Source organism: Odontesthes bonariensis, chromosome 22 (genome assembly GCF_027942865.1).
Source record: "Odontesthes bonariensis isolate fOdoBon6 chromosome 22, fOdoBon6.hap1, whole genome shotgun sequence".
NCBI lineage: Eukaryota > Metazoa > Chordata > Actinopteri > Atheriniformes > Atherinopsidae > Odontesthes > Odontesthes bonariensis.
Genome location: NC_134527.1, coordinates 28,394,830 through 28,411,307, shown reverse-complemented (window position 1 = coordinate 28,411,307; position 16,478 = coordinate 28,394,830). Strand labels below are relative to the sequence as shown.

Below are 16,478 nucleotides of genomic sequence, written 5' to 3'. Positions count from 1 at the left end.
AAAGTGTGTGAATGAGGCGGCGGAGGAGGAGAGTCCGCCCTGTTACCTCTGCAGTAATCACATTCAGCCACACCCTGATTCAGAGGAAGACGCAGACTCAGGCAGCGGGGGGATGGTGGTGGAACAAAGCTGCTGCTTCTGACATCAGGTTAGACACAGAGGTGGGGGCTGCACAGAGGTAGCCCCCCCCCCCCCCCCAGGGACGCACATAATCCTCGGTGCTGGCTGTGGCTGCAGCCTGACCTGCTTTCACTGCTGAGCTCTGAGTGTAGTAACAGTGGATTAGACGCTCGGTAGCAGTCAGCTGCTGTGGACCGCTGGGGTGTCATGTGATATGGTGTGATGTGATCTACTGTGAAGCTCTCGGCACTCTTTTTTTATTGGATTTATACTTATTAGATTATCAGCCACTCCTGTAAGGCATAAGTTTCAGCTCAGCTTTATGTTCTTACACACAACTTAAAGGCAAAGTTCACACTTTCTCAAGTCAGGATCTCTTTCCTGCCGATTCATTTTGTCCCACTTCCTCTTTGGCCTTCCTCTCAGGCTCTGTGGATCTGCCCTCAGGTTTCAGGTTCTGTTGGGTTCTGTTGGGTGTTGGTGCACACAGACTGGTGCTAAGACTAAAAGAGAAACTCTGGGATTTTTAGGGAAGGTTTTGAGTTTTAATTCAGTTTAAACTTTGAGTTTATGTCATAACTATATATGACATATATGTCAACTGAGTTGAACTAATTTTAACTATGCACTTTTGGTGGAAAAAACTCTGAAACTTTGTTCTTAAACATGACTTCAGATCTTCATACTTTGTGCTGATGCTGATCAGAAGGAACATTGTGTGACTCATTAAACCAAAGCCAAGATGGTGTCACCATTTGTTTGTTAACAAGGGAACACCTAAAACATCGAGCTCAGCTTCATGAAACCTATTGGAGAGTTGGGAGATTGTACCAGAGGTGAGGTAATGAGATTGTTGATGCTTTTCAGCACCATCATTTAGGTTTGGTAAAGCTCCACAGTCTTGTTTTTACTTTTTACTAGGGCTGGGCAACGATTAAAATTTTTTAATCTAATTAATCACACGATTTCCCTGAGTAATCACAATTAATCGCATTTGTACGCAAAATCCAAAAATTAATTCAAAAGTAGTGTATAGCCTTTAGCATTTAGCTTTATTTTAAATGTGCTGCCATATGAATGAAAGTGCCATAACATTTGTTGTGCAAACACACTTTTAACATCAGCATCTTTCTGTAGTTTTTATGTAGAAGCCTCGCTCCACTGTCTGTTTCCTTGAATGACTTGCTGCTATCAGTTGTGTGTTTTGCCTTTAAGTGATATTTTAGACTGGAACTACTACGCTGAGAAGACAATTCAACTTGGCAGTGTTTACAGATGACTTTGGTTCTGTCGACTCCGCCGTCTGGAAGAACTTGTAAATGAAAATGAAAATGGCAGAGTAAAAGTTCCGTACCCTTCTCCATGTTTGGTGGATCCGCCGATTACTTTGCTTTCCGATTCCGCAGCAGACAGCAACAGACTTTTACAAAATAAAAGCCTGTGAGCAAAGGACTTTTACAATAATAAAATAAATTTTAGAAAAAAAAAAAAAAAATGCGATAAAATATTTAGCGGCGTTAAAAAATTAACGAGTTAACACGATAATAATGAGTTAACTCGCCCAGCCCTACTTTTTACTCCAAGTAATTATGAGGAATCGAAGAGTTTGTGTGAACAGACAAACATCCTGGATGAATTTAAAATTTAGCCAACTTGAAACAGACAAATATATCAGAGCTAAAAGTAGACAAAGAATTGATTCATTGTAACTTATGTGAATTTTTTTTTGTTCTACGGTTGAAGCAAATATGGAGTGAAAGTTGGTTTTATGAACCAGGTGCTGGTGCAGGTTTAACTTTTAAATCTTATGAGAGACAGTTTGCTTGGTTTATTCTTCTCTTTAATGTATTTGGGATTTCTGTAGAGGAAGCTCTAAGCTTGGTGACTTCAACTTTACGTCCACATTGAAGCTCGGTTTTTAATCATTCTCTCGTGGATTAGATGGACGACATGCTACAGTTGTCCGGTTGCCTTCCAATAACAAAGCAAATGTGAAACGTCCTTTTGAAAAGCCACGGAAAAACGATGCAGGCTGCGTTGTTAGTGGTTGTAATTCAGTAGAAGAAGTAGGTGTCCTAACAGGAAGCAAACCTGGAGGAGGAAAAAACAACAAAGGAGGTGGACATCCACAAGAGGAAAATGGAGAGAGCTTCAAGAATTACTTTAATCTCTGGGAATATCTGGGGTGTTATATCATATCTGGGGTGTTATATGGTATCTGGGAATATCTGGGGTGTTTATGTGGTATCTGGTCAGTCACTGAGTTTATTGTTTGTCTCAGACCAGAAAAGAGGATGACATTTTTTATTTTAGATAATTTTACCATTACCTCTTCTTATTCACATCTTCTGAATGTGATTCAACAATGGGAATAAGAATTTGTTTTCTGTCTCTGCTTTTTAAACATGGCTGCACAAAATTAAGGGTCGTTTCAGTCTCACTCCAGACCCTGATGTAAGGCTCTTAGGTTTAGACCAGCAAAGATTTGGCACTGATCAGTTAAAATCAGTTTGGTTCATTGTCGCAGTTTCTATTTATCCCGATAATTCATTTTTCCAAAGATGAATAGCAGGTGATTGTTATTTATTTTAAACACCACACACTGTTTTCTGTAAGAGGAATTACTAATTGAATACATTTTATCTTTAACTTTACAATAAAACTTCACTACATCAAGTAAAACTAAAGCTATCAGCTATCCTGTCATGTTGACATCTATAAAGTTCAGTTACGTACATAACTGGTGACGAAGCTCTCAAAAAGTGTCACTAAATGGGGAGAAGAATATAACATTTTTGAGTTTTGGATTGTATTTTTTCGCTTTTGAATCCTTCTCATGATGTTTGTTCTGTAGTTTTAAAGAATTCTAAATGACTCGCAACAGGCATACAAACAGATTATGTTGTGTTGGCGTCACGGTGATGATGTTTAACGAGTTGTTTCATATCTGCAGTCGTCCTGATAAGAGGCAGAAAATCCTCCCTCGGGACTTGTTGGGTTCAGGAAACACTTGCAGTTTGTCTCCGGGGCAGAAAAAATGAAAGCGCTCAGCCTTTTATCGCACATTGTGTTCAGGCAGCCGTGGAGTTATTTCCTCCTGCTCGTTATGGTCAGAAAAAGGTCCTGGATTAGTTTTCAGGCAAAGTTCAGCCGTGCTCACAGGAAACGGGCTGACAGATTGATGACGTGGATGCAGGTGCAGAGGTTTTGCTCAGAGAGCGACGAGTGAGCAGTTAGTGAGCGAGTTTTTACTTGGATGACTTTAATCAGGTCAAAGGAGATGAGAGGCAGATTTATGAAGCTGGGGAGCTGCTGAACAACGGACTAAATGTATTTAAAAGAGCTGAAAGTCGTGTGTTTTTGAGAAGCTGGGCTGCACACACACACACACATCTGTGAGGAGGTCTCCTGCTTGGTGGGGCCTTTTATGGTCATGGTGTTCCTGGCTGCAGCGTGTTGATGCCGTTTGGACCCACAAAGACTAAACACACTTGGTTCTCAGATCGTGGAGACACGACCCAGAGTGTTTTCTGAGATGGTCTTGTTTACTGTGACCCACATGCGTGACTTTGTTGCTGTGAACATGCAGTCAGCTTCAGGTTGGAAAGTTTTAACACCTTAAATGAATCTGCTGAATGGTTTTTATTTAATGGATCTTTTGTTGAGTCTCTAAAGTTCTCAAGAAAGCTGAGCTGGAGGTGCTTGATCATCCCGCCTACTTTGATAGTTTCTTATCAATGTTACACAAAAACTCCTTGCATAGCAGACTCTGAACCCTTTAAGTCAGGTGAGCCTCTATGCTGCTCTCTCAGTTAACCTTTTCTCTATTTCCAATCACTAAATTTAGAATCCTGTTTATCCCCTGAAATGATACTGATTAAACCTTTCTGCCCGTGGATGTTTGCCTGGTTTGTAATTCATCCCTAACGTGGGACAGTCCATGGCGAATACCTTCCTTCAGCTTCACAGGAAGTCAAGTTGGTACAAAATTAGACAGACACGAAAATAGATGAAGCAGAGCTGATCCTGACTTCACGGCTCAGACTCATCAGTGCTCCAGCTCCTGTCGGTGAGGGATTAATGTCTGTATGAGCAGCGATACAGCACACTCAGGACTTACAGTTTATTTAAAGCTCTGCAGGCTCCTCGGGGTTAAAGAGGACCAGTTGTTCTCTGTTAAAACACATGTGACTTTGAGGAAAACACAGAAGGTGAAGAACTGTTTCATAAGAAGAAGGCCTGACTGCATGATGAGTCAAAGTGGGTTAAAATAGTTGGTTTGCATCTGTTCTCTGGAGGTTTTCAGGCGCTTCATACAGTCCCGTGTAAAAGTCCTGATTCAGTCCTCATTTCTTTATGACTTACTTGTAATCTTTTCAAGATTTGAGCAATAGTTCTCCAGGCTTTCTGAAGGTCTTTCAAAGCCACAAACTCAAGGGATGAACCAGTGTTGTGTCCACACATAACAGACAACTTAGCAAAGAAGCCATTTTAAATTGGATCTTTAGGCACTTTGTTACCAGCAGCCTGTCACAAAGACACATCATTTGTTCCCATTTCTTTAGTTTCATCTATGAAAAACAGCAAAGATAACACAGTTTGACAGACAGAAAACAGGATTTCTGCAGCAACAAGGTGATTCCCAGAGAGCTGTTAGCTGAAAACTTGGCATATCTCAGCATGGTGTGCAGTGTGTCCTTAAAACATTTGAGGAAACTGGACAAGTGGAGGACAAAAGAAGAAGTGTCAGGCCTAAAGAACTATCTACAGCAGATGAACAAGATCTGAAAGTGATGTCCTTAAGAAAGAGGAAAAAATCCAGCAAAGACCTGACACAGGAGCTGAGAGATGCATCTGGACCTTCAGCTGATCCATCTGCTGTTGGCCCAAGCCTCATCAGAAATGGGCTCCATGGAAGGGTGGCTGTCAAGAAGCCGTTCTTAAGGAAGGGAAACAGGGAGAAAAGGCTGAGCTGTGCCAAAGGACACAAGAAGTGGACTGAAAATCAGTGGCAGCAGGTCTGATGGAGGGATGAATCCTCCCCGTTACAGGTTCAGAAAGCAGCTGCAGGAAGCTGCCAGTTTTTTGTCTTGGTATGTGAAATATCACAGTACAATGATTAATACCCATGGGCAGATATGACGCCATGGTAACGTGTTCAGACATGATGTTTTATCTGATTCAGACTCAAAAACCCAAAGGGGCTGAGTTTACTGTGACGTCAAGAAGAGAACAGAGATTATTGTTCATATTAGAAAAGATGAAAAGTTAATCTTTCCCCTGTAAATGGCTTCAGAGTATTTTCCTGTTGATCTGCTAAATCAATTGTTTTTGTTCAAAGTGCAGTTTCTGTCCTGGAGGACATGTGTAGCTGTAGCTGTAGCTGCAGCTGCTCGGCTCGCAGCACTTTCACTCTTGCTGTGGATCTCAGTCTGAGTCTTAATCCAGTTAAAGGATCTGCTGGGATTAAAGCTGCACATTCAGCAGCTGAGCAGTGAGGCGGTCGGACGCTGTGGAGTTTATTTAAGTCCCTCTGTATCAGCGGTGCACATCAGACCGGAGAGCAGCCTTCTCCCACGCGCCGCATTCACACGGCCACCGCTTTGTTTCAGCTCCAGGCTCCAGCCTCATTTGTATCTCATGTATGTTTCTGATGAACCTGAGCCAGGTAGCAGTTTGAACATGCTTCTGCCTCCAGCTTCAGTTTAACTGACTAAAGCGACATGAGTCACATATTAAATCATTTGTATGGAGGATGTTATCGGTGCAAACTGAGGGATCTCTGCTGAGCTGCCAAAAGCCCCCTGGGAACACATTTCCCTCCAACAGGTTAAGCTTCATGGTTTTCCTAACTGCTCTTACCAGCAGAGGATACAGGGAGCATGGCGCCTAATGTTTTATTGAATCAGTTTTTTATTATGCAGACAGTCATTTGGAGTTGTTTGTGCAGCTTTCAGTCAATAAACTCTGCAAACGAAAAGTCAGGAAGCTGCTGTTAGCATTCCAGCTGCGTCGCAGTGTTTAAACTCACAGATGAGTTTGTTTCCAGTGGATTCAGAGTCAAACAAACACACTCAACTGTTCACGTTTCTTCTCACACTCAGAGAGAACATCTTTACTTTTGTTTTCAGCCTCATCAGAGCACAGCCACAGTTTACTGTTTCTGTTTTACTCAGCTGTTACTTCAGGGTCAGAATGAGGTCTCTTTTTCTGTGCCGCATCAAGCAAGGAGACTCAGACCAAGCAAGGAAAACCTGGAAGAACAGAACGGACTCGACAACAGTCCCAACACCTGCTGTGCCCAGCGTGAGGAGGTTAGAAACCTGGATGTGTTGTGTGTCAGAGTAATTTCACCCAACAGACCTGCGGGGTCATGTTTCCCCGCGTCTTTCAGCACATCTGAGGAGAGACTCTGAGGTTTCTGTTAAAAACATCCTGATGAAGATTAACTCCAACTTTGAAAGGAATGTCTTTCTGTAAGACCTCTGACGGGCGTGTCCCACTGCTTTGTGTTTACCTGAGGGGGCGGGGTCAGCAGCCGGTAATCCAGGAAGTGCAACGGGTCTGGTGAGGTAGTCGTACAGGAAGTGTTGGAGCGGGAGGAAGGAGCTTCAGTGCTTCCTCTGGTGTCTCCTTTAGGAAGGACAGGAGATGAATGTGTTCCACCCAGAGTGGTGTAAAAAGTATTACTCTATAGCTCTGGTTCCACCGTGTTGCTGCTGCATTCAAAGTGTCGTTGGATTATTTCCAGAGTGAGTGGGAGGAGCAGCTTCTTTCCTTTTGAATTACTAATCCAATAGTAACCTAACGTTTTCTGACATGTCGTATTATGCTGACATGATTTGTCAGGAGAATCCAGTGAAAATATTGCTGTTTTATTGATGACTCTCTTAATATGTGATGCAGTTGCTATTGTGAAGCACTTTGGTCAGCTGAGGTTGTTTTAATGTGCTATATAAATACATTTTGAATTGAATTGAATTGAAAAATCATTTGTGCTGACATGAATCAATAGATTTCTTGTTCCTGACTGTGAGACTGATCTAGATTCAGGTTGGAACAGTGTGGACGCTCTGCAGCTTCATGTTTGTGGATCCATCAGTTTCTCCTCTAAAATGCTTTCAATTCAATTCAATTAATTTTTATTTATGTAGCACCAAATACAACAAATGTCATCTCAAGGCATTTAGATAATAAAGTCCAATTCAAGCCAATTGGAATTCAATTAATTGTAATCATAATTATTCATAAAATAATCCAATTCGTTCATATAGAGCCAATTCAAAAACAATTTCCTAGCTAAGGAAACCAACAGATTGCACTGAAAACTTTTTCTTTTTCGGTCCAATCTCCCGTCCTGAGCGTGCCTTTGAGGCCTCCTCGGTGTTAAAGTGAGTACGTGTCGTCCACGTTCACAGGAACTGGAAGCTACTCGCTGTGTTTTTTCCCTCTCACTCAGCCGTCATTGCTTAAGCCAGTGGTTTTCAAAGGGGGGGCCGCCAGGGGGCACTAGGGGGGGGGCCTCAGAAAATTGGAGTGAAGATAAGAAAAAAATGCAAAAATAAAAAAATAGAATTCAATTTTTTTTAAACATCATTATAAAAAATGTTCACATTTTTTTAATCAGTATTGTAAAATACAATTTATAATAATATATCATATCGAAATGTTATTTGCCATGCTTGTCTTTCTGATTGGCTGCCAGTCAAAACATCGTAGACCTGGCGGTTTGCGCCTGTTCTCAAGCTGCTCTGCTCCTCAAGCTAGCGTGTAGGTAGCTTAGCCAAAATGGACGGTTTTTGACTAGGAAGAGACCGAAAGAACTGGCCAACTAAAATCAGAAAGTATGATGCAGCATACATTAAGTTTGGCTTTACAGCCTTACAGAAAAATGGCGTCCTCTGTCTGGAGACCCTCTCAAAATGAGTGTTTAAAACCTTCGAAACTTCAGCGTTACTTGATACAAAAACATCCGGCAGAGTCCGAAAAAACGGTCAACTTCTTCAGACGTAAAGAAGAGCATTTAGTCAGGCTGCATTCACACGGCAAGCTACTGTCCGTGAACAAAAGAAAGAAAATACGTTCTAAAAGTTGATGTTTTTTAACATATTTTGTAGCATTGTCTGTGGTTTGCAAAGGGGGCCAGAAGCTAATACTGTTTGGGGGGCCTTGGCATGGAAAAGTTTGGGAACCCCTGGCTTAAGCCACAGAGCAGAACCACTTTCCCACAACCTGACCTGAGATCTGCAGGGTTAGTGAAGTGAAGGTCTCGGTTCTTTTCTCTGAGGATATTTCTCTGCTGCGCACCTCAGACTCAGTTACTCATGATGCTGTCGACGCGTTGATGAGTTCACGGCACCATCAGAGGTCTCGGCTGCATCACCGTGGCAGATACCGTATGTATGTGATCATCAGCTGATGTTCTCTCTGAACAGCTTCATTGTTGAGGGGCTGGCAGCAGATTCACAGATTGTCTGGCAGATGAAGCTTTTCCGTTGTGAAACAGAAGCTCCTTTATGTCGCCGCCACAGCGGAGCGTCTCTGTGGCTGAGCTGCACCAGGCTCACTTTAGGAGGCTCCGCCGAAATGTTTATTTTTTTAAGAGCAGTTTCTAAAAAAAAAAAAAAAAAAAAGAAGAAGAAAAACGAGACGGATAGTTCACAAAACCCTCTGAACCAAAAAAGCCACAGCAGGATTAAAAACACATGTTTTATTACAGAAAAGATCAGCAAAGATTCCAGCTGAAATGTGTAAAAATGGACAGATTTTCATCAGTTTGCACCTGAGACACAGAGCTTTATAACGCAGTGCAGTAGTGAAACTGTGACAGGAGCTGCTTTGAGTTTAGAGGGCACAATTACTGTGTTCAAAATGTGTTCAATTACTCAGAGGAGCACTGACATCGTACATTGTACTTAAATACTGTATTTTGAAGTAAACCACAGCTGTAAAATAGTCAAATGAACAATAAATCTTCTCATAAAGTCCTTTCCTGTAGTTCAGCAGCAGGTCGCAGAGCAGAAAGAACCCTTTAAATCCTCTTCAGAGGTTTATTAATGTGATAAATGTGTGTTTGGATAAAACACACTGAAGGATGCCACCTTCACCTTCAAGTTGTTGCGTGTTTGTTTTTTTTCCATCATATTTAGTTTTAGTGATCATGCAGGATTGTAATAAATCAATAAGGCAGCCCCTCAAACTGTCGGCAGGGAGGGTTTTATTCTCAAAGTTCCTCCTCAGACTCTTTATTGGATTGATGACTGAACCTTTGACTCTTTAGTCCAGGATAAGCTTGTTTTTGTTGGAGGCTTGAAGTTCTAGTCGTTCCTGTGTGACGTGTCGGAACAAATCAGTTTGCTCTCTGAGCCACTGGAAGAGGAGCTGATGGGCAGACCGAGAGTCGCTGGTGCCTTTCCTTCTACTTGTTCTGAAGCTTTCGCTCTTTTCACATGACCTTCACTCTCTGCTGGTTTTTGGGAATCTTAAAGAGTTCTTGTGGGTTTAAAAAAGCTGAGGTTTCACTTGTGGTTGTGCAGAACAAAAGTGTGTTTCCTCCGTCTCCCTCAGCAGCTTGTTGAAACATGTCGGTCTCAGTTTGAAGCTTCGGGACCAGATACGAGCTCCTCATTGATCCCATGAGGAGATAATCCTGTTGCTTTGTTGGCGTCCTTTGTGCTGTTTCAGTTGTGTTGGTGAGTAATGAGGGGCAGGAAGACGGCCCTGTTACATCACCCTGCAGTAATCCTGCTGTTATCTCAGACATGTGACTCAGGGGCAGGATTTTCTCAGCAGGTCTGCGGTGGATCCTGAACGCCAGCGGATGTGATGTGTGCGAACCTGAGCACGGCGATGTGTCATCGCAGGCACGGATGAAGAAATACCGACAGCTCCCTGCTTGTTCTCCACCTCAGTGACAACTTTTCCTGTCTGATGGTAAACCGTTTGTTGCATTTTGCCCGAAAAGCAGAGTTTTAATTTGAAATCGGGCGGTTTTCGGGGCTCTCCGTCCTGACAGCTAAATAGCAGCAGAGACCACAGCGAGGTGTGGGCTGCTGTCTGCTCACCACAGGCAGCCAGCAATTTGTCAGCACACAGAGCAGAAAACCAGAATCCCTCACACTGTCATTATCTGCCCTCTGCATGCTCTGAGCAGAGCTGCACTTCTTTGGACTCCTCCATCGCACAGTTCTGGTTCTGGTTGGAAAGTGAAGCGATTTCACTGATCACAGCAGGCAGTTTTAGTGGAATCTGAGAGCAGATTGTAAAAGAAAGCCAAATGTGAACCTTAGAAAGAGCTCAGTGGGAGCAGCAGGAAGTCCTTCGTTTAGATAAAACTGCAAACATTAACACATTTGCACTGTTTCCGTCTTCTTGTTAAAATGTGTTGGAATCAGCAATCGAAGAGAAAGTTTAAGGTGGTCTCTGAACGGAAGTTTTACCTCAAATCACCGAGCAGGTTAACATGGCATGAGTAAAAAACTAATTATTGGTTCAAACATACATTTAAACATGGTATTGAAATCCAGCTTCCCGAACCGGACCAACACACCCAGATAATCCAGCTGGGTCTGAATCCCTCCTGCATGTGAGCTCTGTTCATACTACAAAGTTCCATCTTTCTGCACCTTTTTAGTAAAAACAGTCTAAGTGTATTTTAATCCAGCTGAATCCCAACAAAGCTGCTCTCATTCACATGTTTTTCTGTTTCTTTTGTTAGAAACTGGGACTGAAAATCAGCCCATTAAGACAACGTGTCAACTTAAAGTATTTCCAGACTGTCGCTCCGCTCTAATAAAATCCTGATTTTAGAACCACAGCCTCATCTGACAGAGTCCCCATAAAATTAACTCAAAGACAGCGTCTGTGCAGCGAATTCAGCTGAACTCACGTGCACCGTGATCTCCCACAGAGGAAGTTAGAAGCAGCAGGATCTCTGGATGGTTTCAGTAACTGGATTCTGCTGCTGTGCAGGTACACTGGGACGGCGCTGGCCCAGTTAAATGGTCCAGTTCTGCTGTAACTAGCTCAACTCAACTGTGCAGGTAGTTTTATGAAAAAAAGATTCAAACTCATCCCCATTATTGTGGATATGCCCTAAAAGAATTGGTGGCAGAGAGCTCAACTTGCTGCTGCCTAAAGGGACGGTTTGGTCTGTTTTATAGGGGGTTGTGTGAAAAGTCAGAGTCTGTTTGGAGAATCTGGGAGGAGTTCTGAAGGTGAGCTAAGTCAAGACTTTTTTTTTTATCTTCTCAAACCCAGGACACCCGTGTTCCCAACACATCCTGCTGCTGGTCACCTGTGACTTTAATCCCAAAATATCCATTCCGGGACAGTGAAAGTGAATGAAAGGCCTGGAAAAGCAAAAACCTGAAACATCTTTAGAATCTTTTTGTCTTTCAGAAGCGATGCCGTGGTTGAGTTATCCAACAGGGCTGATCTCTGTGTGGACGACAACTTGGACGTTGTTTGTTGGAGACGATAGGGACAAGCTAACCATCTGTCGGATGTTTCAAAGTGTTAATGTTAAAAATCACTCAGAAAACAGCAAACACAAACGACAACTGGAGTGTTTCCAGAGACACAAAATCAGGAATTATTTGATTAAGGAATTCTAACGTCCCGCGCTGATGATTCGGACCGATGACGTGAACTGTGTTAACAGTTATCTGCCGTCTTTGGTCATGAGAAATTCGTCCTGTTCCCGTTTCATTTCCCCGTCTGCTGTTAGCTGCATGTCTCTGTTCGTCTGTTTGGATTTTATAGAGAGCATCTGCTTCTTTCTGACAAAGTGTCGCAAGAAATGTTCTCACAAGGATGATGAAGAGGAGGAGTTAAACTGTTGAAGGCTGAAACTGCAACGTTCCAGACAACAAAAAAACAACCCTGAAATCTGCTGAAACTCAAACTGTCACCAGAAACACAGCCAGCTGAAATATTTCACTCTGAAATCCGTTGTATGGCTTCGAATTCCTTCTTTTGAGGCTGTTTTCGGTTCCAGTGAAGAATGATGATGAGACGTCAGATGGCTCCGAGCACAGAGGAACTGAAAACATTTCAAGCAAACCTTTAGACTTCTGGGATTCTCCTGAAAATGGATGCTAATAATCCTCCACTGTGTGTGTGTGTGTGCACATGCATACGTGTGTGTGTGTGTGCATGTGTTCATGTGTGTGCGTGCATATGCGTGCGTGTGTGTGTGTGTGCATATGTGTGCGTGTGTGCATGTGTGTGTGTGTGCGGCAAGCTGTTAACAACTGTTGTGTTCTGCTGCAGCTGTGCATTCACACTCATAAAAACTTCCAGTTTAGATTCCTGTGTGTGTGTGTGTGTGTGTGTGTGTGTGTGTGTGTGTGTGTGTGTGTGTGTGTGTGTGAGTGAGTGAAGATGATCTCCGACGCAGACACACCTGGCAGATAAATCAGAGATGTGGCAGGCGTAAATAAACTATCCTTCAGATTCGGCCTTTTCACTTGGGACTTTGCATCTCCTGACTGCTTAAAGGGATAGTTCACCTCTTTTGACATGAAGCTGTATGACATCCCATATTAGCAATATCATTTATGAACATTGACTTAACCCCCGCTGCGTCCTGTGAGCCGAGTTCCAGCCGAGTTTTGGCGTCCACGGAGGTAGTCCAGCTAGTTGGCTGGGGCTAAAGAAATAAAGCGTCTTGCTTCTCAAAACAATATGCGTTCAAAAGAGTAATACATTAGCATCACAAAATCGTTCTCCAGGAAAAAGTCAGCCCTCACATCGCTTGGCGCTATTTTTGCCTCCCTTCATATCAATGCGTCCAGCCACCTAGCGTCAGCCGCACCTGTTACAGTGTTTGCTGCTCGGAAGCAGGGGACTGCTCGGTCTGCTCTTCGGTCTGCACAGTTTACATTGGACCTTTAAGCCTTACGCCTGGGTTCAGACGGACCTGACTGTGTAAGCCTTACGCCTGGGTTCAGACGGACCTGACTGTGTAAGCCTTACGCCTGGGTTCAGACGGACCTGACTGTTTCTGTAAACAGCAGCAGGTCGTCGGCCCGCCGGGCCTCTTCACAGGAACTGCTGTTACGTAACTCAGATAATGAGCAGAAGTTTCCAGCATTAGCTACAGAGCTGATCCGGTCTGAGTGCGAGTTCACATTTTATTACAGACAGCTGATCAACTCCATGAACAAGTCCAGGTTCAGTCCAGAACCAGGCCTCTCCTGAGCTGTGGACCTCATCAGTTCATGAAGACTAAAACTGTTTGGATCAAATCAGATGCAGTAAATATCCCAAACTGCTGAAAATCAGGCTTTTTTTTTTTTTGGTCATATGACTTCAATGTGTTTGTGTTTATGGGATCAGCAGACCTGCTCAGACCTGCTCTGGGATCAGCAGACCTGGTCTTGGACCAGCAGACCCGCTCAGACCTGCTCAGACCCACTCTGGGACCAGCAGACCTGCTCAGACCTGCTCTGGGACCAGCAACCCTGCTCAGACCTCCTCTGGGACCAGCAACCCTGCTCAGACCTGCTCTGGGACCAGCAGCCCTGCTCAGACCTGCTCTGGAACCAGCAGTCCTGCTCAGACCTGTTCTGGGACCAGCAGACCCGCTCAGACCTGCTCAGACCCACTCTGGGACCAGCAGCCCTGCTCAGACCTGCTCTGGGACCAGCAGACCCGCTCAGACCTGCTCTGGGACCAGCAGACCCGCTCAGACCTGCTCTGGGACCAGCAGCCCTGCTCAGACCTGCTCTGGGACCAGCAGACCTGGTCTTGGACCAGCAGCCCTGCTCAGACCTGCTCTGGGACCAGCAGACCTGCTCAGACCTGCTCTGGGACCAGCAGACCCGCTCAGACCTGCTCTGGGACCAGCAGCCCTGCTCAGCCCTGCTCAGACCTGCTCTGGGACCAGCAGACCCGCTCAGACCTGCTCTGGGACCAGCAGCCCTGCTCAGACCTGCTCTGGGACTAGCAGACCCGCTCAGACCTGCTCTGGGACCAGCAGCCCTGCTCAGACCTGCTCTGGGACCAGCAGACCCGCTCAGACCTGCTCAGACCCACTCTGGGACAAGCAGACCTGCTCAGACCTGCTCTGGGACCAGCAGACCTGCTCTGGGACCAGCAGCCCTGCTCAGACCTGCTCTGGGACCAGCAGACCCGCTCAGACCTGCTCAGACCCACTCTGGGACAAGCAGACCTGCTCAGACCTGCTCTGGGACCAGCAGACCTGCTCAGACCTGCTCTGGGACCAGCAGCCCTGCTCAGACCTGCTCTGGGACCAGCAGACCCGCTCAGACCTGCTCAGACCCACTCTGGGACAAGCAGACCTGCTCAGACCTGCTCTGGGACCAGCAGACCTGCTCTGGGACCAGCAGCCCTGCTCAGACCTGCTCTGGGACCAGCAGACCCGCTCAGACCTGCTCAGACCCACTCTGGGACAAGCAGACCTGCTCAGACCTGCTCTGGGACCAGCAGACCTGCTCAGACCTGCTCTGGGACCAGCAGACCTGCTCAGACCTGGTCTTGGACCAGCAGCCAGCCACTCTGGGTTTCTGTGCGGTGGAAGTAGGCCACATTCCTGCGGATCGGCCTCTGAGTCTCTGAGTCTCTGAGTGTCTGAGTCTGCAGCTGCTGATGGCAGGAGATTAGCTGCATGCTATCTGGGTCTGCTGGTGTCACAGCGACAGTCTGAGCCGGTTCTGTGGGCCTCATCCTGTCGCCTCTTTCTGCTCCATTTCACTCATCCAGTTTCATCCAGTGCAGCTCTCACTCGTCCTCTGCGCGGCTGTTAAAAGCTGAAACTGTTCAGGCTGCAGCAGAAACAGCCTGTCGTGATGAAACGAGTCGCTTCCTCTCAAAGGTTGCAGCTTTTCTGACATTTAATGCCTTAGAATTCAAACGTAGAGGTTTGTCCTCATTTCAGACATGTCAGAGATGATTCCCTGCAGTCACTTTCTGAACTTGTTCCATGTTGGATGAATAAATGAATATGTGTGTGTGTGTGTGTGTGTGTGTGTGTGGCTGATCCTCTCTGTTTTAACGCTCTGTGGTGTTAATCCTCAGTCTGAGCCGCCGGCCTCTGTCTGACTCCAAGCTGCTGCTCACTCATTCATCTCTCTGTCTCTCTGCACACGTCCACCTTGTTACAAGTCCGAGCGCTTCCTCGGGTCCACGTCGGCCCGTGCGCACCTGCAACCTGAGCTGACGCTATTTACAGACCAGCCCGGAGGTGGCGGTGCTCTGGTTTCTGTTTTAAAGGTCACATCTGTTGGAGGTGTGAAGACCCTGAACAGAGTCTGGTTCCGATGATCGGCTCCTGGTACCCAGTCACACACTCACTCAGTTAAAGATGCTGGATGGTTTCCACCAAAGTAGTATCCCGAATTACCAGCATCATCGAGGTTTAGTTTTTGTTGTTTCTTTTGCAGAAAATCCCTTAAAGGGAACATTTTTAAATGATTTGTGATCAGGAATCTATTTCATGGTTTGGTTGATGTCACAGGGAGATCTGCTCGTTTCCTTCACACTCACTGAATAACAGCATGATTCAGGAGGTCAGGTATGAAGCTGGAGTCGTTTCTGTTGGTACTGATCCGTTCTTGGTCCGCAGATTCTGTGGCAAGCTGCTTATTCTTCATCATCGTGTTCCCCTCAGAGCCGTAGTTTCATCCTCTTCATGCCCGCAGCCGTCCCTGCTTCATTCTCTCTGTCGTTCGCCGCTGTCCTCGTCATTCCTTGCGGTCGGGTTCTGTTCACGGACGAGCGGTCTGTGAGCGTCTCCGTCTGCGGTCTAGCTTCAGCTCAGGAGGAACCACCTGTCCCTGCTGCAGAGCATCATGATTCTAACAACAAATGTCTTTAAAACCACAGCTGCACCACGTTTCAGAAAAACAGAACGAATGCACAAAACGGGCGACGAGTACAAGTCTGCATGGAGATGGCGGCATCAGTCTGTTAGAGGGTCAGCTGACCTCAGAGAGGTGAAAACACTGCAAAGCCGTTTCTTCATGGTCCAACATGTCTTCAACCAGCATTTTAAAAGGAAAAATACAAACCAACCAATCAGATACTTCCAACAAGATGTCTTAATGCGCTCCGAGAGGGTTGGATTCATGCTTAGATGGATTTAAACCAATGATTCTGTCAGGTTTGAACAAAAAGCACTGATCTATACATGAAGCTGTAAGTTTAAACGGGCAAACTTTTTATTAGGGCTGGGCGAGTTAACTCGTTATTATCGCGTTAGTTATTTAACGCCGATAATATTTTAACGCAGGTTTTCTTTTTATATAATTTTTTGGGGCTTTTGTGCCTTTAATGGATAGTAAAGACAGGAAGCAGGGGGGAAGAGAGAGGGGGAAAAACACGCAGCACAGGGC

The 16,478-nt window shown here is 45.1% G+C and overlaps 1 protein-coding gene across 1 annotated transcript in view; it reads left to right on the top strand.

Moving 5' to 3' along the window:
* The window catches only part of mfhas1 (multifunctional ROCO family signaling regulator 1), a 32,669-nt gene that overhangs the window by 3,947 nt on the left and 12,244 nt on the right, over nt 1-16,478 (top strand). The window lies entirely within an intron of this gene.